This window comes from Anas platyrhynchos, chromosome 8 (assembly GCF_047663525.1).
Source record: "Anas platyrhynchos isolate ZD024472 breed Pekin duck chromosome 8, IASCAAS_PekinDuck_T2T, whole genome shotgun sequence".
NCBI classification, from domain to species: domain Eukaryota; kingdom Metazoa; phylum Chordata; class Aves; order Anseriformes; family Anatidae; genus Anas; species Anas platyrhynchos.
This window is the reverse complement of record NC_092594.1, coordinates 9,191,543-9,212,177: the sequence shown is the minus strand read 5'-3', so window position 1 is coordinate 9,212,177 and position 20,635 is coordinate 9,191,543. Positions and strand designations below refer to the sequence as shown.

The 20,635-nt window shown below is 40.3% G+C and overlaps 1 long non-coding RNA gene across 7 annotated transcripts in view; it reads right to left on the bottom strand.

Moving 5' to 3' along the window:
• Positions 1 to 20,635, bottom strand: part of LOC106016837 (uncharacterized) — a 120,500-nt gene that overhangs the window by 78,509 nt on the left and 21,356 nt on the right. For 2 of the 7 annotated variants that reach the window (XR_011811071.1, XR_001189825.5), the window contains exon 1: positions 4,478 to 4,553. The exons of 4 other annotated variants lie outside the window; for them this stretch is intronic. This is a non-coding gene — a long non-coding RNA (uncharacterized lncRNA). Of the gene's footprint in view, positions 1 to 4,477; positions 4,554 to 16,205; positions 16,353 to 20,635 lie in introns of those variants that run through there. One more of the 7 variants, XR_011811074.1, reaches the window with a different exon arrangement.

Genomic DNA, 20,635 nt, shown 5'->3' with positions numbered 1-20,635 from the left:
CAGACAAACCATTTTTATTATGGTTTTAAGTTCAATAGCTTGTACTTATTCTGCTTTAAATATTTCTTTTTAGTTCTCCTGTGGAGTCTCATTTAAATGCAATCACAATTCTTCAAGCCAAGTTATTTCCTTGGTAGACAAGCTCTTTTCATAGAAATGAAAGACGAGTCTTTTGTAAGGTCACCCTCAGTTATCTTGCCCAGAGAGAGAAGAAAACATTAATAAGGATCTGCTCTACATTCTAGAATATATATATATATATTTATAAATATTAGAAATAATAATAATAATCAGACAAGCAAGAGCCAGGTGGGAAGTCTTGCTATATACTCATTCAGCACTTCTGAAAACAAATCAATTTAGTCATCTGCAAGCTTGGCCATAAGCTCCCTGCAGGAATTTTAGCTCATGCATACACAAGCCCCAAAGATTTTTTTTTCACCCAGTTTAATCATATGGCAGAAAATATCATCACTTTTATTGTATATGCTAGCTCAAGTTATGAGATAACATCACATTTCCGAAAAGCTAAAAGAACTGCGTAGCATGTTGGATTTACTAGCAAGGTGACAGAAATCATTTTAAATGTTCGATTCAGCAGCTATTCTTGCTGCTACTCAAGGTATTCTCACATAAAGAGTGGAAAAAAAAACTAAAGGCAGTTATGAAGGAAGGTGAGTGTATGAAAGGTTAAGTGTTAAATATAGGACTAGGACTGTAGTATCAAATATGAAATTCAGATGAACCCATTAGGACTTCCTCCTTTCCCCATTGCAAGGACATCAACAATTAAAAACATGTTTTTTTTGTTTGTTTTGTTGTTGTTTTCCCTCTTGACATGCAGGTCAACACGCTACAGTCTGAGAAGACCAGTGGGGATAATACACTGCAGAGTGAAGCGCCAGAATAGCAGAAAGACCTGCTGCCATTTTGATAGCTCTTGAAGCTATTCAAAACGTCATATCAAACATCCCAAACTACCTCATTTGTGGCCACACCACACTCCAATATTCTCATTAATTTAAAATCATCATGATACCTAGAATAAGGAAATACCTGTGTTTTCTGAAAGAAGCAGGACATGCCCACACAGCGGTGCTTTGGCAGCTCTTTGGGATCCCTCCCCGAAGTGTTGCAAGAGACCCACTCCAGAGCACTTGCTTATATGATTACAGGGTCTTTGTGAACACATCCAGATAAAAACAAATCCTAGATGTATTATTTAGAGCTTTAAGGAGAAAATCCATAATCTTAGAAGCCCACTGCCATTCAGGAGCCCCTCGCCTCACTGAGGCACCACACACAGACCGGCCTCTCAACACGAACTGTTGTTAACCCTGGGAGGTTTGTGAGGTAAAACAAGGCCTCTGACTCCACATTTTTTACTGGATTTTTAAACGTCCTTTTTAAGACTTGAGGCTAACACTTTTCCTCAATAAAATGACTCTGCAAAGTCTTTTGCTTAGAAGACACTTGTCCAGGAATCTTAAAGTTGAGGTGCATTCTAGAAATGGCTGAATTACTGTCAAACTTTATTGAAGTTAAAAAAAAAAAAAAAAAAAAAAAAAAAAGAGAGAGAGAAGAATTCAAGTCAGACATGAGGTTGAAAACTTCAGGTTCAACAGTTAAAAAACAGACCAAGCCATAAAAAGCAAGAGTCATGACCTAAATTATAAGATTGCCGTTACACCTGTGCAGTACAAATTGCATGATACAGTTTTACAACACTTTTGCAATAGGATGCAGTAGTGTCACAGACTTTGGACTGTGATGCTGATTCATAATTGCACGAAACATCTCTCCTCCCTTCTGTTTATTTTAAGATTATAATAATGTCACTGGAAGCACAGAGGAAAGCCAGCATGCCCCAGCACACCTTCAATACACCTTGGCCTGTTTTTTCAAGCCAAGCTTGCAGCCCTAACAACTGAAGAAGCACATGGCCTCAGCATATAACACCACCTAGCCACCCAGTTTCATGCTGCTATTTTTCAAAGTTGTATCTTGGATTTGCTTATTTTGACTATTTTGCTTTTACTAATGTCCTCAATACCAGGTTCCAAAAACTTCCAGATGTGTGCATTAACAGCCCAGGCAGCTTTTCTAGAGAAAAACAAATCTCATCTTTGAGTTGTGCTTGGAAACATCCAATTTTCATGAGTTTACATCTACACTGTCTGTCACAAAGACAGAGAGCCACCTTGGGCCCAAACTCACCATTCCCCTGGAGAGAATTATAGATATGAGAAAAGAAAATCAAAAGGCTTTGCAATTCCTCTGTGGCTCACTGAGCCTGTAAAACTAAACCCATTTTATTTCATCATATTCAAATCCCTATAGTTCCAGTGAAATTTAATTATACCTTCACTTTGCATAATTAAACAGCCATTGCATAGCTTTATAAAGCATATAAAATGACTGATGAGTGTAGCGGAAAAACTTTCAGAAGTACTAAGTGGTTTAGGAGGCTACAGGTATATCTAGAGAGCAGCTAACTGATAAAAGAAGCACCATTTTGTTTGCCCAGCAGGATGAAGTAGCTTTCCACATACTTTTTTTTTTTTTTTTTAAATCTCATTTATTGCAGTCAAGATTGGGTATTTTATCTACCTAATTTACAGCTAGCTTAAGTAATTGCATCATGCAGAACAGATATATCCAAAGTCCTGCCAATTATCAGATGGTACTGACTATCTCAGCCACAAAGGAGCTTTTGAAAGTTTCCCTGTTTGGTGAAGTGGTAGCTACAGTACCATCAGCTGCATCCTTAGCACCAATTCTTTCCAGTACATTGAGTGAGAAACAATATATTTACAAACACAAGCATGCTAAACAGTCATATTACATGAAACTTTCTACTTTCTTTGTACAGCTTGAAAGCCAATGTAGGTCACATTCACTGCATTTTGGTAGGTTTCCTCTTCCCTGTATTTTTACACCATGTCCATCACTTTGGTAAACATGTCTGCCTTCCTTAATTCATTCCTCTGAGAAGAGGTGCTAACGAGCTGTGATATCTTTGACTGTAGATCATGAAAACTTTTTCTGATTTTTTCCTTTATTAGAAATCATATATTTTTAAGCAGCTAGAATACGATTCCAGCATATCGTTTCAAGGATTATATATCTCTTTTTGTTTTCTCTCTCATTCCCTTGTCTTTTCAAAGAGATTTCCTTTGCTGATAGAGCTATTGCTGAAGCTAAAGAATGCAATTTCCAAAATCTTTTCTTTAAGCAGCAGATGATACGCTTTTCAGTCACCGTGTAGAAGATAGAATGTAATTAACAATAGCCTGCTTTGAGAATGTATTTTATATTTCATGTACTAGGTGAAAAGCAATGTGGTATTTTTACCTTTCTTCTCAGAAATTCTGGAGAAATTTCACAGCGCCCACAGAAAGCTTCCATTTTATATGTGAAACTACTCAGATAAAATGACTAAGGGTAAGACAAGTCAATTTAATTAAACATTTTGCTTTACTTTTTGTCTTATTTTATCAGATCAGTAGGTCACAACCTAAGAAAGCATTTCTGTGCACAATACATAATGTATAAGTGTACTAACATGCAAGAAGACAGGAAAAATATTACCTAGGACTAATACATCATAGTGTAATTCAGATGGTGAAACAGGTGTTTTAACTTAGTTTACAGGTTTGTATTCAACTATACTTTTAACACATAGTAGTAAAGACTAGATGAAAAAATAGATAAAGTAATAATATACACGTGCAAAAATGTTGAAGTATAAAGGAAGTAGATTTATGGCATAAATGAGAGACTACTTAGACAATCAGGCAAAAATCAAATAAGCACAGCACTCTCTGTTTTAGTCTGCAGTCTTAAGATAGACAGCGTTTTCATATCTTTTGGAAAGGTTAGATCGTTCCTTTTTCTTGACAGACTATTACCACACTCCCTAGATGAAATGTTTTTTCCTCAATTTCTATTACTCGGTTTCCAGAAGTGCTCCTTAGCCTGGCTCACTTGGCAACTGCATAGAGCACACAACCTGATCACAGCAGTTCTGTAATTTAGCATTTGCACCCATACATATGTAGCCTATAGACAGGCACAAGAAAACTGAAGTTTATAACGTACATGTCAGTGGACTAACTGTACAGCAGAGATCTTGACTGAGGAAAAACAAGCTTGAAAGTCCACCAGATTGCATAAACTAAAAATAAAATAGTTGTAGTTCATGGAAGTGTCATTGAAAAGCAGGGAAAAAATGGTTTTGGACAGGAAAGAGTGGAAAGCCAAAGCAATATATTATCCAAAATTGAAAGTCAGATCATCAGGTTTGAACAGCACAGTAACAGATCTGTTCTCCTTTGACCCTGGGACAGGCAAGATTTTGGTTAGAAGATAACAGAAACCACCACAGAACAACGTGGAAATTACTGGACAATCCTTGTCCAAAAAACAGCAGAAATGCACAAATACAAAACTGAATTAGAAGCAATGAGTGACCTACTTTTCCTTAGAAGATCCAGCCTTAGGAGCTGCAACACCAGACATGCCCAGAGCCTCTAAAAACCTACTCAGCCGTGCCATCCCTAAATTACTCCTCTGACACCTGGTGCCACCAGGGCCTTGGGCTGCGGTGGGTGCCCCTGAGCACACAGCTGCAGCAGTTTAGCCAGGCTGCCACCTCCACCTGCTTCTTACCACCCGTGAGTGCGAAGCTGTTGCCTCTGCAAGAGGATCAGAGCAGAGCTCAAATGCCAACACCTCAGCTCTCCCACCTCAGACTGTGTTTTAGTACAAATCCTTTGACGTCCATTTCAGCTATGCCAGATCTCGCTAGGCCAGCTGAGGCACAAGCATATTGTTCTCTTTTTGCATAAAACAAACAAGCAGAGACAGCAATGGTTTAAAGTGCTGCTGGAAAACTTGCTGCCACCACCATATGAGAAGTGTCACATGTGTGGAAATAGAGCAAGTGTCTCAGCAGCTCAGGCACCAGGCTTTCTTCTCGCTTTCCTGCTTTACACTATGTCCTCTGCTAGTGCAATGAGCCACGGGGCACGGGGAGGTGGTTGCCAGCCATGCCCAGAGAATGACGTCCTGCTGGGCTTTGTCTGCTGTGCCTGTACTCCATGCAATATTGTAATCTACAAAGGCATTTGTCAGGCAGGTTCCTTTTACTCAAGCACAATGCCAGTTTTTGCAGGTGGAAAAAGAAAATAGGAGAGGAAATTCAGCTGCCTGCTCTAGCACTTTCAGACTAACTCTTGGAAACAAAGGTGCAGCATTCACTGCAAGTGTCATCACTATAAAACCAGCAATGAACACAAAGGATTTAAAAAACAATCCTCACTTACAAATGCACATTGATTTTCAATAAAGCCATTTGCGCGTTTTTTTTCCCTGGGACTCCAAGTTGACTGTCACCACTGATTTACAGGCAAGATATCTCTATATAATACTATTACTATTATTATTTTGTAAGCGTTAAGATTTTTTAAGCTTCTTTTTCTGCTTCCAACAGTGAGGAAAATAATATGAAAGCAAAAAAGAAGAGAAGAATGACATTTGATTTTCTTTTCTTTCCTAGTAGAATTGCTTGGAAAGCTGAAAGAACACATAACCTTACTGGATAAAGAGGCATTTGTTTTGAAACTGCAACACATCATATTGGCTTTTCACCAGAAATGCTGCTAACAGACCCAGCACAGGAAATTAAGAACAGACAGCTCTAGGAAAGCTTTTTATGCTTCGCATTCTAGGTGAGTGGCAATTTTTTCTTCCTCTCTCAGCACCTTTCCACTACAAAACATCCACCTACTAGAAGGCTGTCATGCAAGAGCAAGAGGTCATGTGAAGAAATTAAAGTAATACAACCGGCTGATATAGGTCAACCTGGTGATAGCAGACCTTCTGATTCAGTACTGCCTTAATTGGGCTAACAGGCAGCATAGCCACCAAAAGAGTCATCAGAGTAAAAACATACTAATAAAAACAGGGCAGGGAAGTGAAGAACACCTGTTTGGTGATGCCGGACACTTCACACGCACACACCTGGAAATGCGAAAGGAGAAAACCTTACAATAAAGCCAACAAACCCCTTGGCTATTTTTCATCCACACGTAGATACCTATGGGACCTGATTTCACTTTCCAAATAGATGTAACTACAGCTGCTTCACTCATGAACTGTCTCCTAACACCGCTGATGAATAGCCCTACATTTATCACACAGGGACACTGATCAGAAAGGAATCTGCCTTCTGCTCCAAATTTCAGTAGAAGTGCCTGAAACCATGAAACGCCACAGACAGCCATGGATTCATCTGGGAATAATGACACCGTTGTTATGACTCCTAAAGAGTTTTCAGTCCCTGTCAAAACAAAAAGCCAGCGCGTGTGCAGAATGGCTAACAGGGACTGAGGGGGGTTACACGGGAGCCAGCTCCCCTTGCAAGCCCCTGACTTTTCCCCACGCGGGTCCCTGGCTCTTTGCTGCAGGCTGCAGGGAGGGCTGTGAGCCTGCCCGGCCTGCTCTATGGCCACGAACCGGGTACATTCATAAATTCTGCATTTCACCCATTAGTATCAGTGTTTAACATTAAATATTTAGCGTCAATATTTAACAGGGATAAATGAGATGACCTGGATAATTATAGACTTCTCAGCCCAACATCAATCCAGGGAAAAATAATGAAGCAGCTGATAGAGGATGCAGCTAAAAGAAGTGATGAAAGGTGATGTCACCTCAGAAAACATGGTTTTATGGAAAAAAAAAAAATAGAACTTTTCAAACAGGTGTTGCCTTTCTTAAGAAAAATACAAGTTTCACTGAGAAGGGGAATATACGTAGCCTTCCAAAGGGTACTTGACTTGGTAGTTCTCGTAAAAGAGCTTGAGTGATACAATGTCAACCCTGGAAGTTTTAGATAAAAATGAAAGAAACTTTCAGGACAATAGGTGGAGGTCACTAGGCTCCAGCTAGCTAATTTAAGTGGAGAGAAGGAAGAGAAACCCTGCAGGAGGTGCAGAGACAATAAAGTGGAATGTCCCTTGTTCTAGAAAGTGCCTCACTGATGATCCTACATTTCACACTGTTTCTGATGCCCTGGGAAGTCCCATGGCTGTTACCAGCTCATCTCATCATTTTTGCCAAGTGAGCTCTAAGCATCCCTTTTCAGGACAGTGATGCAGCAAATGCTAATTATTGTTCTGCCTTTAAATTGTAGCTAAATATATGCTACATCCTGCTGATTTTTGTGTTTGAGGATGATGGATTCATGCACATGTTTAAATCAGAGTCAGAATCCTTCACATCTTGGCTGAGCAACGAGTGTCAAGCAAGGAAGGGGAGCATATTTTGGTTGCCCAAAGAGAGCAGGACTGAGCCCAAAAACCATCAAGTACAGTCCTGGATGTTATATGAGGGTAACCATCAAGTGGTGTCAGCTTGGTCCATGTCTGAAGCGGTAGCTTTGAGCAGACAAACACACACAACGTCCTGCCCCAGGAGCTATCGCTGTGTCCTTCCAGCACAGAGGGAAGCAGGTTATTTCTGGCTTTGACAGCCTGGCAAAATCCTATCCCTGCTCATACAAAGTGAGCAATCCTTCAAGGCTTGTTTTGAAAGGTTTTTTTTTTTTAATGGTTAAATAACTGTTTGTTTTTACGTTGTTATCAATCATCATGGTGAATGGCCAGTGATAACAGAAAAAAAAAAAATAGGATGTCTTGAGAAGGGAAGTATACCTGGAGAGGGGGTTATAAACATTCCTCAAAAAAGCATCCTGAAAAGCTGTTTCTTATACCTTCCAAACACATATCTCACACTGGCACTTCCTGAAAAAAAAAACATTTTAACTGCTTTAATTAAGGAAATATAGCTAAGCCGTCACATCCAGGTAAGCTACTGCCACTTCTGCTGAACAATAACGACAAAGGCTTTATTCCCAAAAACCTGGGGGTGGGGACAGTTTTACAAATCATTTCCTTTCTGTCCATCCTGATTCCTGTGTGAGACCAAGTTTGTGTTCTCCTCTGTACTGAAATTCACTGAGCTAGAAAATGTCAGACTAGAAACATCTATTCATCAATCCATGCTAGAGCATCAGTTTAGAAGACACCTGATAAAAATTTTATTGGTTTTAAAAGCTGAAGTCTGATGTCACCATGCCCTCTTCTCTCTCCCCTCCTTTTCAAGGCACACGAGTAAGTCTCATCAGTCTCAGAAGGAAATGTTTCTATCACAACAGCTGAAATTCTGGCAAAAATATCTAATTCTGGAGGAGGAAATAACAGACTGCTCTAGGATTTAATGTTTGTGTTGCTCTACCAAAGCAATGTTTTGTGTTTTAAGAAAAACAGAAATGGAAGAATAATACCCCGAGTTTTGCATATGGCAATTATAAATGAAGAAGCTGAAAATGTTTATAAACATAAAGGATAAAATCCACAAGAATATGAGCAGAATTGTCTAGTGTAGGCAAAAATACCATTGCAAAAAACAGAAATTGAAAAAATAAAACTGAAAGAATAAATTTGCCAGATTATTATAGAGATTATACCTCTGTCCTAAGAGAGAAAAAGAAATCATCTCTCTTTTAAGCTGATCTTAACTATACATGGAGACGGGAGGGACATGCAGTTAAGGGGTGATTCTGTGACCCAAGACACTGTGAGAGGCATGGCTGTGGTCCTACCCAGCCCTGGCTGATGCATGGGGGCAGAGAGGGAGCCCCTGCCCTTGGGTCTGCCGCAGCACACAGCACCCAGCCCAATAGGTGGCTTTCCCCCTCCGTACCCCACACCAGCCAAGTGGGTCCCAGTTTTCATGCAGCTAGCCCAGACAGAGCTCCACCATGCAGCAGTGCAGTTATGTGTGCTCCGATCACCTGCTCTCAGGCTCACTCTGACAAGCATGCATGAACTGTAGCTGCATCTCTGAACTCCGGTAGCATAAGGAATTAGCTGAGGTGACCCGCCCGGCCAACACACCCTCGTGCCGGGGGTGACCTTGCTGGGAAATCGGTCCTGTGCACGCACAGCTCCCCAGGGAGAGGCCTGTGTCCCCCAGCTTTCCGACCTGAATCTCTCATGTCGCACCTCCCGGGGCACAGCAGAGAAGCCTGGCCAGATGTTTCAATTTCCTCGTATTCACAGCTCTGATTGCATTAGACTAGACAGGATTTCTCCACTGGCACTACCCAGGGGTAATGTGAAATGAGTTATGAACATTATCCACTCTGCAGTGTACATATCTGATGCTGAGAAAGCCTTAATAGGGTCAAGTGGAATTTCATGCTTGAAGAATCTCATATGCTTGGACATGACCCAACTTCAGAAAACGAGTTGGTTGTGTTTCTGTACAAAAGCATTGGAGATTGTGTTCCTGTTAGAAAGCAGCTGCCAGCTGGGGAAGCCGGCATTACCTGTCCTGAAGGGGAGCCCTGCATGGGGAGGATGCTTTCTGTCGTTTTGCTATAAACCGTTTGCTGCATTAAAGGGCTCTTATTCTTTGTGAAATGGTGACTTTAACAGTGTTTCGTTCTGTTTACTGGAAAAAAATGAACTATAAAGGAAAGAAGAAAAGCTTAGCTTTTGAGCAAGTGTTAATCACGACTCAGCTCTTCGCATGTTCTCAACATTTCAGATACTTAACAGAGCAGAGGACACAGCAACTCTTCCTAAATCAAAAGCTGAAGGTTTTGTTCAAATCCTCTAAATTGTTCAGTGAGCAACAGAATCAGTGAAACCTTGCTCCTGCACACGTCTGCTCCCGAGGTGTGCATCTGCCAGCACTCTGCTTCCAGCCTGGTTTAGCACAGCACTGTTTCCAGAGGGTTTCCAGATGCCCTACCTAAATGCATAAGGACACAATGTCTTTGAAACCCCCACTGTCAGTCAAGGCAGATGGACACGGACTGAGTCCAACAGGTCCAGAAGTTACAGGGATGGGGCAGGGATACAGCAGGCAGACAAAGTGATCACATAATGTCTCACTTTGTTGAGACATCAGGCTAAAAAGCATTAGCTATTTAAGACAATCATTTCTGCAGTCGAAACACAATACATTTGTGTTTGTATATACTGATATACACATGATCAATAATAATATTTATCGTTGTTGTAGTGTTTTTCACGTGCAACATGCCTTGATTTAATCACTGACCACACAGTGCTGAGGGGGAAATTCTGGTGCCTGCAGAGTTTTGCATAACTGCAAGGGGCACTCACCTGACAAAGCCTGGGTCAGGAGGAGTTAACACATAGTGTAAAATTATCACTAAAAGAATGGGTAACTGTCTTTAAGATAAAAGAAAATAAATATATTTTAATCACAATCGCTCACCCAATATGCACTCCATTACATCTGCGCGCCAAAGATTTGATCCAAGCCAGCTCAACCAGCTATAGTTATTACTAACTTTGCTTTGTGTAAATTCGCAGATTTATTAACAGAGGAGCTTGGGGAGCAGACTGTCCAGCAAGCCCTCCGCTGCTGACAGAGGCCAGCTACTGCATGCTTCAAAGGCTAGTGCAAGAAACCCTTCACAGACTTAGAGCGAACAGCCTATTCAGAGAAAAAGTCCTAATTAGTCAGAAGATGGCTTGTACCCTGAAGCACAGGAGACATTCTAAGGTAATTAAATATAAAGAAAATTAGCATGTAGTTCATGAACCACACAAGCAAGACGAAACAGTGCCTGGTAGCACTGAAGTGAACTATTCTGGTCACACAGAAATTAATACTTCTGTTATTAATGTGACCTTTTCCACAGCCCCAATTTAAGCCTGCAAGAAAAGGAGAAGTAAGGAGGAGAATTCAGGAGCAACCGCAAAAGACACTGAGACTCGCCAGTGACAAACTCAGCATGAAGAGGAGGCAGAACCAGCAATGGCTGCTCAGCCCTGAGCAGGTACCCGCGGGTGGATGCAGGGCTGGTCGCTGCTCCAACCTCTGCCAAACCCCCTACCAAACACTCCAAACAAAGCACAGATGGTAAACACTTTGAAGAACAAGGTAGAAAGGGCTCCAAACAGCAGCTGAAGTTACTCGGGAAAAAGCCCCAGAAAAGGGGAAAGAAAAAAAAAAAAAGAACCTATTATGAAAGAGGGCACCACACAGGAAATGCACCAGGTAGGCTGGATAGGTGCAGGAAACGGCAAGAAAAGGTGTAGAGGAACTTAGCTGAAATGTGAATTTCCCCTCCTACTCAAAAATCAAGATAAAGAGACTTTGAAAGAGACAAAGACATGCAGAAGTCTGACAAGCAAATTGAAAGGTGGCACTGAAGAGATGAGAGACAGGTAAGATGATCTTGACAGTACCAATACAAGACATAAAATGTGTAAGCTACAGGTCATGGGAATAACAATGGCATCACAAGTGTAAATTCATCCTGCTCCCCACCAAACCATGCATGTGAGAAATTAGAGGGGAGCATCAGTGCCCATAAAAGATATAGAGTAAACTCAAAACTGCAATGTTTGGTAACAAATTCCACCAGCCATACTATATTTTGCAAGGATAGGAGGATTATTTGGTTTTGTTATTGTTGGGGTTTTGTTTGTTTTGGGAGGGGTCCATTTTCTTTTTTCCCTCTAAACTGAAGATGCCTTTCCTCTTGGGCTATAATAATCTCAGCACAAAAGCCCCTGGAGTTGTCTCTTTTCATTACCAGGCCTCCACTGCAGGTCCTTGCACTTGGCGCTATGAAATTCATCCCACTTTTATATTTCAGTGTGCACAGTGATCTACCTCTCCCTACAACATATTCTGATCCTTATCACTAATGAGAAAGCCTCCAAATTTCTATCATTGTATGTGTCCAAGGACATTGATTATTTTCAGCCCTGCTATTATTTTTCAATCTGTAAATCAGTTCTCCTTTGGGACTCCATGTGAGGTAGTCTCCTACTGTTACCTCTCCTGTTTCTCTTTGCAATTAAACTTTTATGTTTGAATTCCCTAACATTGGTCACAGCCTTTATATTTGGTTTCAGACCCTTCTTCCACATGAGCATTTCTCTGGCACTTTCTAAGAAATGGATTCAGTGTCCCAGGCAATTCTCACAACCCCAGCGAGAATGAGCTCTGCTGGGTGGCCATCCTTTTGGCTTCATTGGAAAGTCATGAAACTTCAGGGGAGGAATGAAAGCAAATTTCAAAATTTCAGTATTTTTCCCAGGAATGCAATTCCTATTTCCTAGCCAGCCATAATTTATAAACAGAGCGACAAAACCAGGGGAGCATTGTGGAGGCAGAGCTGCGTGATTACCTCCCAAGGTCTGGCAGACGGGCTGTTTTCCTGCTCCTGTTATCTGATACAACAAAAGAGCGCACTCAGTTAATCCCTGCTGGCAGCTACCGTTTCAGTTTCTGGGTCTGGTGGCAACACAAGGCAGCTAATGCCCCTTTAAATGCCTAGGAAATTCACGTGAAAAGAAATATGGGCACCTAACTGGAAAAAAACACTACAGAGCTATAAATCTTGAGTTAAATTAGGAAAGACCTTCTCACACAGTACTGCAGGCAAAGAAAAAAGTGAACATATGTATAAACAGTGACAAGTTGCATGTTTACAGCCACTCCTCTTTGAGTAGGATCGCTTTTGTCTTCAATAAATATACACAGCTTTTTATATATGTCAATGCAGACATACAAGGCGATCGATAATACTGTTCAAACAGCAAACAGCAAACCTGAATGAGTAATTCTATCAGGAGTTTATCAAACCATAAACACAAAAGCCACAGTGTTGTCTTATGAAACTATTCATAGCTAGTGTAAATTAGGAATGGCATGGCTAGCCAAAGCATTGCAAAGGCACAAATAAAAGCTAGGAACCCACACTGGGTATTAAAAGAAGACCTGTTCTTTGGCCTTCATTTAGACTACTCATTATAGGTGCTAATGCATTTGTACTGACTGTGGGAAGCCAAAGTCTGTCAGCCTTGGGGCACAGCTTACCTCAGTCCCTTGCTGTAGGTTTGGACACAGACCTTGTGATCAGCTCCAAACCCACTGGCACTGAGGTCGGCCGCAGGTGCTTCCAAGACAGCCAAGCCCGTACTCTTAGCCACCAGCCACAGTGGGCACGGTGCCCATCACTCTCCCAACAGTGCCAGTCCTCAGTATTTCCAGTCACAAGACAGCGCCCCCAGAATCATCACATTTCCAAAAAGCTTATTTATTTAGCACCACCAGACTGGTGCAACTGGGGTTCTCTTACGCGTAGGTCCCACATCTGTGCTCACACAACTCCTCCGACAGCTACAGCCCTGCGCCCGCCTGCTCCTTGCCCTCCCGCGCTGGGTCGGCCTGCAGCACTCCAACCCTTGCCTCCCTGGGTGCCATGGGGTGAGAGGGCCCGTGGAGAGCCAGCAGGGCCCCACCACCAACTTCTTGCTGGGCAAAGCGGAGCTCAGCTCTTACTTCCTTTCTAACCCAAAAAACAGTTTATATCAGTTTACATTTCCAAGGCTATCATGGCAAGGAATAGTGCCAGAAAGTTACTTTTTTTAAAAACGAAAGCCTTCTTTACATGTTTAGCTTCTCCAAATAAATGCAGCCTACATTGTGTTTTGAGAGGCCTACAGTCTAGCTCTGTGCAAGTGAGAGAAAAACTCAGGGCCTACATCTTCTTGAAATATATGCTGAGTGTCTGTGATTACCAGTGGAAATGTGCCATAACACGCGTCAATCTAATTTTGGAAGCAAAATGTCCAACCGGATGGCATATTGCTAATTTTTTCTCCTTCCCTGTGATTCTATGCAAATCCTGTCATTTCCCCCATCTCAGAGTTGTCTACAGCCATCAGAAACACTGACTTCTGTGCATTTAGCATTCACGTGAGCCTGACAAGAGCCAGCATTTCTGATCAGTGCCAGTGCTGCTGAAGGAGGACTTGACAAGATTTACAGGCTACAGGAGTTTGCACCTTTCTTTTCTTTCACTCTCCCTAATCCCATCTCTGTAAAATGTCCCAAGCCATTGTTTTCTGTTTCTGTCTCTGCATGATTAACCTAATTAGCTACAGGAAACAAAGAAATCAAGATGATATAATACACTGAATCTTCCGAATGACCTGCTACAGTTCTGTCTGTGCACAACAAGAAGATTCTGTAAGAGAAAAACTAAGTTTTTCTAAATTAATCTCAGAATCAAAAATAAAAAATAAACAGTGATCTTTGAAAAGCCTTATTAATTTTTGCATCAATCTTGATTATTTTTTTTTTTAGGAAAAAAAAATATATTTTTATGTTAAACTTTCAAGATTTAAAATCTTAGCATAATGGAGATGCATAGTGACATAGCAGATTAAAATATTAACACCTTGGGTTTTTTTTGTTTGTTTGTTTTTAAGGAGATGGCCATCACTCTTTTAGCATGTATTTGTCTGGTTTATCAAGTTTAACAATTGCGGTGTGTCTCTGGACTATAGGTCTAATATAATTAAATCCTATTAACACATCAGGAATAAAATCCTTTAATAGGCACACGAGGCTTTGAGAGGCAGCTCATTCCTGAGCAGATTTAATATCCTTAAATTAAGCAAGTGTGAATGGGAGGATGAATCTTATTAAAAACTTAAATCTGATTATATTTGAAAATTATTGGTTTCTTAATGTAATAAATTATCCAATACAGACTAGAACAAATAATATATCCTAGCTTCACATAACTCCACTCTATAACAAGTGACAAACGAAATTAAGAATGACTGTGGGGCAAAAAGGAAGGTCTTTTTATAAAAGTCATTTTGCATAATGAAATACTTAAATCATTTTAACAAACACTGGGGGAGGGGATGGAAGATATATGTGCAGATAAGGGCATTAGAGCAGGACTCATTTTTCCTCTTCAAAAAGGGAACGCAAAGATAGTAGGATTGTTTTTTTCCCTCTAAAAATGCCATTCTGACAAATTTGTTGTAAATTTTGAAAAGAAAAGCTGAAGCTTATGTTGGTGGGAGCTGATTCCTTTTCCAGAAGGCTAATGCAAATGTAAACCATCTGCCACACATTCTGCTGATAAAGCTGTACTTCCGAACAATGGACCAACAGCACTGGAATACTAAAACATTAGCTCAACATTAGGAAAAAGTTTTGAAAGCGATTATAACTTCCAGAAGACGTAGGTATTTTTACTGTTCTTTCACCCAAAGAGGAACTATATAGTTGTGTTTATACATACACATGTACACACTCAGGTGTTTTCTTATGTAGTGTGTACAGAGCATAAATCAGGAGCACTGAGGAAGAGGTAAAGGTGACAAGGTTACCTCTGATAAGGTATAAATCACTTTAAATCACTTAAGAAAACAAATAGTTCAAAGCTTATAAGTAACATGGCTACTTCAAGCAAAAAAAAAAAAAAAAAAAAAAAAAAAAAAAAAAAAGAGAGATTACCATTAATCCCTGAATGCAAAATATTTTTAAGTCTGTCCCTTCTAACATTGTGTTATTGCAAAGTGTTAGCAAGAAACATTCAAGCAAGCAAGTAGTGTGACTAGCAATAGTTGAGGCCTTTCAGAAGCAATACTAATAACCAGGACAGGGGACACCATCCAAACCCTAATGAATCAAAAGGAAAACCCCAGTGAATTTTTAGTCTGGTTCTGTGTGACATATTTATGAGTAGAAGAACTGAGGACCAGAGAGCTTTACTTCTAAATGAGGTTACCAAAATTGCTTTCTGCAAATGCATGCAAACACAAATAGTTAGCCTGAAGAGAGCACCACAGAAACATCTTTATGTATAGACCATACATCTACATAACTCATTAAATATCATGCACAAAATGGTCTCATACTACTTTGATGATGGTGGACACCAGGACAAGGATCTGTAGTGAAAAAGTTAACCATGTTTCTATTGCGTAGTGCAGCAGCTTAAAACTGTTCTGCTCTCTTTCACTGCTGTGCAATATTCTTGAGTTCATTCCAGGCACACGTATACAACTACGCATGTATCCACCATAACAGATCCGGCTGTAATATAACGCAATCTTAAAATGCTGATGATCTAACTAGAAAACTTCCATATACATGATTTCCCTCAGCTGTGTTAATTTTTCAGGTATCAAGGTAAAGATGGGAAGACAAAACTATATAGTCACAAGTTAAAATTTCTCTAAAATGCAATGCCAGTAATACTATACATACATATATGTATATATATACACACACACTTTTTTTTTCTTCCTCTTTTTTTTTTTTTTTTTAAAACATACCTGCCTTCTGGAGCTGATGTGGTTTCAAATAGTAAGCAGGTACCAGTAGAAGGAATCATCAGTATTCTAGATTTCAGAGATTTTTACATGATTCTGCAAGTCCACCTCCACATGCATTTCCATAATTTGAATTTGACTTCCCTTTAGGCAAAGAAAAGTGTCATTTAATTGCAGAAAAAACACATATAATTGTTACTTCTTTAACAGTAGTTTTCTTGCTCTTTCTAAAACTTCAGCTTAAAAGCGACTATTAGTCTTTCTGCAATTACTGCCTCAAGTTGTGTGTGTGTTTGAGATCACCAGTAATTTTCCCCCATTCTTTTTAAGTAAAATAACTGATACATGTGTATTCAATATACAAAATAGCTTATTCTAGAATAAGTAAATTAACTCCCCCCCCACCTTTGGTTGCCAGTACTCATTTCTCTTTAAATCTGAGGAGGAAAAGAAAAAGAAAAAAAAAAAAAAGAAAAAAAAAAAAGATTTCTGGTTGTTTCTTAGATGGATGACAGATTCTGTTCTAATTAATCTAGAGCACTGTGTATAGAAACGACTGCAAAAGCAAACATGTCTATTAACAAAAAGCAGTGATTACTGCTTGGCATTTAGCCAGTAACTCTACATAAGCAATGAATTGATGCCTGCAACTGTCTCAGTGCCATATGGGTTCTGCTGTAGCAATGAATTGGATCCAACGCAAGGTTAAGATGTGTCAAATTTAACTGGGGTTTAATTGATACTGGTAAAGAGGCTCTAAATAAAGAAACAGTGTGTGTGCTATTAGAAACAGGATGCATGTCAGCCTACATCCCCCAGCTTGTTGGCAACAAAACTATGTTGAGATATCCAAAGGAGTTTCCAAACTCTTTTTTTTTTTTTTTTTTTTGAAAGAAAGAAAGAAAGGAACGAACAAACGAACAAACAAACGAACTCTGGGTTAACAGCTTTACTAGCACTTAATTGGAACTGAAAGACAGACCACTAATCAGGTATACAGTGCTACAGTCCTCATACATTTCAGGCTTTAGCATCTTAAGAAATCTCTTTTCACGCTGATGCCAGTCATTTTGCCTGACTGAAATTCCAAACTAATGTTTCCATTCACTTATGAAAATATCTCTAAATTACAGGAGTGGCACAAGATTATACAACTTAATATTCAAGAGCTAGAAATGGTGAAGTTGCCTACCAGAAAGATAATCTTTTCTTAGACAGCAACAACATACTCTATGATCACCAACCAGCCTCCCAAGTTTTTCGCTGTTTGTGACTGTTATTTTTGTTCTACTGACAGCTTTGCTGCAATGAGCCTTTTTATACAAAGTGACACGTACTTAGAGTGTAAAGATGTAAATTGCTCAGTGGGAGTGGATTAGTGCCTGGCCTGAGAACCAGGGAGCTACAGGGAGTTATTCTGATCCCTTTTGTATTCGGAGTAAACCAGAGATGAATGGCAGGTCACAACTGTTCACCTCAGCACCCAGAGACTCTCCTCTCCTGTCCAAATTCAAACCATTTCATGTCTGAGCTTCTGGAAGTGCCATGATGACAGATGCTGATGTTCCAAGTGACATTCCCCCTCTGCAGGCCTTGGGTAAGGAAATAGAGGGAAACGGTAAAGTGGCTTAGAAAGAGGAGTGGAAACCACCCGTGTTGTGCAGGTTTCCACTGAACCACCTCTTCTCCTTTCTCTTCGCCAGCAAGGAATAATATGGCATTAGGAGCAGAACATCCAGATTTTTCCACAGTGTTTCTGTGAAAAAAATAACAAAATCCTCTCAAAATATAGAAGACTGCCCCATACTTATCAGTTCTCACAGGATCAATCCGATAGATACTGCAGTACGTCAGCTTACTGAAGTTGAATTTCAAAAACATCAGAGATTTGAGTCAGAGTATGACTCCAGCTTTAAGTACAATGGATAAATGCTTGGGCTTTCTTCTCCTCATAAAGTGACTTCAATTTCCCTCCTCAAAAAAACAGAGAAATATTGCTATTTACTCAAGATTTCTCTTCTGCTTCCAGCATTCACTGGGACACTAAAAATAACAGGCCCAACGCGAAGTTTTTTCATGAAACTTACCTAGATTTCTTTGAGTCTCAGAAAAATGAACTAAATAAAATTAACTTGTTTTCGAGTTCAGACTGAACATACAAAGCATTTCATATTTCCACTCTCCAATTAAAAACCGAACAATCAAATATACGTGTAAAAAGCAAAACAAACAAACAACAAAATAAAAAACTGTGGGCACAAACCAGTATTTCTGAAGGACTAACAAAAGATCCTAAAAATAGAGTTTTAACAGAGGTGTCATATTTTTAAGAGGTGTCTTTATGAGGTACACAGCTGGTGATACTCTGAATGCAAGGTCCTGCACCAGCACAGGCAGGGGCCAACCATCTGGCAAGCAGCTTTGCAGGAAAGGCCCTGGGGAGGACAAGCTGACCACCAGCCAGCCACGTGTCCTTACAGCAAAGGCAGCAGTGTCCTGGGCTGCATCAGGCCAAGCATCACCAGCAGGCCAAAGGAGGTGATCCCTCCCCACGGCCCAGCACTGGTGGGACACCCAGAGCGCTGCGCCCAGAGCCGGGCTCCCCACGGCAGGGACGTGGCCTTACCAGAGTGAGTCCTGCAAAGGGCACTGAGGTGATGGAGGAACTGGGGCGTCTGCCCCATGAGGGCAGGCTGAGAGTATTGGGGGCGTTCAGCCTCAAGCAGGAGGATCTTACCAAGCTCAGGAAGATCTTATCAACATGTAAAAATATCTGATGGGAGGGAGCAAAGACAGCAGAGCCCAGCTCCTCAGTGGTGCCCAGTGAAAGGCTGGGAGGCAACAGGCACAAGCTGACACAAAAGGAATTTCACTTAAACATAGAAATAATAATAATATATACATTTAATAATAATAATAATAATGGTGGTGATTATTACACACAGGAACACGGTTGACCAGAGAAATTGTGAAATCTCCATCCTTGGAGATGTTTAATACCACACTGGCCATGGTCCAGAGGGACCTGCTGTAGCTGGCCCTGCTTTGAGCAGGTGGCAGGTCCGGATGGTCCCCAGCCATCCTTTCCAATCTCAGTGGGTCTGTGATTTGGTGATTCTGTAAATTAACAGCCTTTTGACACTGAGCCTGATCTCACCTTTCATGATACAAAAATACATAAGTAAATAAATAAAAATAAAAAAGCTGATCAGTAAAAATATGGAACTGAGGTATTTTTAAGACTCCCTGTCTTACACTTGCTACATTTCTGAAGATATACTGCTTTCAGTCTAACTGTTCCTCATGCTCAGGTGGCAGCAGCCCATAAATATCTCTGGTTACCTTTCCTTAAAATTGCTTTGATTTACTCCCCTTAAAATGAAAAAAAGTAAGAAACCACCCATGCTGAGACCATGGTGAACCTGTGCTGGCTTGGCTACATCCATCTTCAAAACATTTTAAATTTTGGGTTGGAATTAGGCCACACTTTACTTCATATTTGAGCAATGCCTGGCATAGTGATGTCCAAGTTGAAAGCCAGAATTTCTAGGCATTTCTCTACTAGCAATAGTAGCATTATACTTTATTCTAACAACCTCAGTAAGTGAAAGTCAACAGTATCTTTGCCTCTGCCTCCCAGACCAGTATATTCTGGGTTAGTGTTTAGTTATACAACAAATGGAATCTAGCCTTTATTTGATGCTATATAGTCTTTTTCCTCAACAGTAAATTCTTGCAATATTCTATGGCTATTCTGACAACTTTTTATCACAATGTTTTATTGCACAACGAAATTATTTTTGATAATCATTTTGATGTAATCTTGGTACATTTTGCCAGCACTGGAAAATGTTTTCTAGTAATTGTAATGAGTTCTTTTCACTTGGCTTTGCTGGCAGTGTTCTAATCCTGTAGGTAGCTTTTTGCATTGTTTTTAACCCTGCAGGGAGTAATGACTATGTGACATATTCAGCAAAGGAACCATTTACAGTAAAAGGACATTGTTCCATTACTTGTATTAAGAAACAAAGACAAAAAAGACAAGACAGGGAAATAGAGTAAAACCAACTGTATCTATATAGCTAATGTCTGGTATTTGTCAGAAAGACATAGCAGAGTTGTTCTCTCTATGCAGACTGTTGAATCGATGCAATTCTACAAATAAACCTATGCCAAAGAAGAAAAAGTTATTTGTTGCTTATTAATGTTCAGTAATATTATGTGCTCTGTATATTGCAAGCAGAATGCAAACCCCAGTCGCGTGCTGCAAGGAGCACAACAACGAAGGAATTATTTACTACTGTATCTTTAATGCCCCACTGACTATCTTGTCTGAAAAGTAGGAGCTTGATTTTCTTCCTCTCTGCCCTTTCAGACGATGTGTGTGTCTGAGAGACAAGATTGCCATGTTACTGCCAATTCTCTAATACACA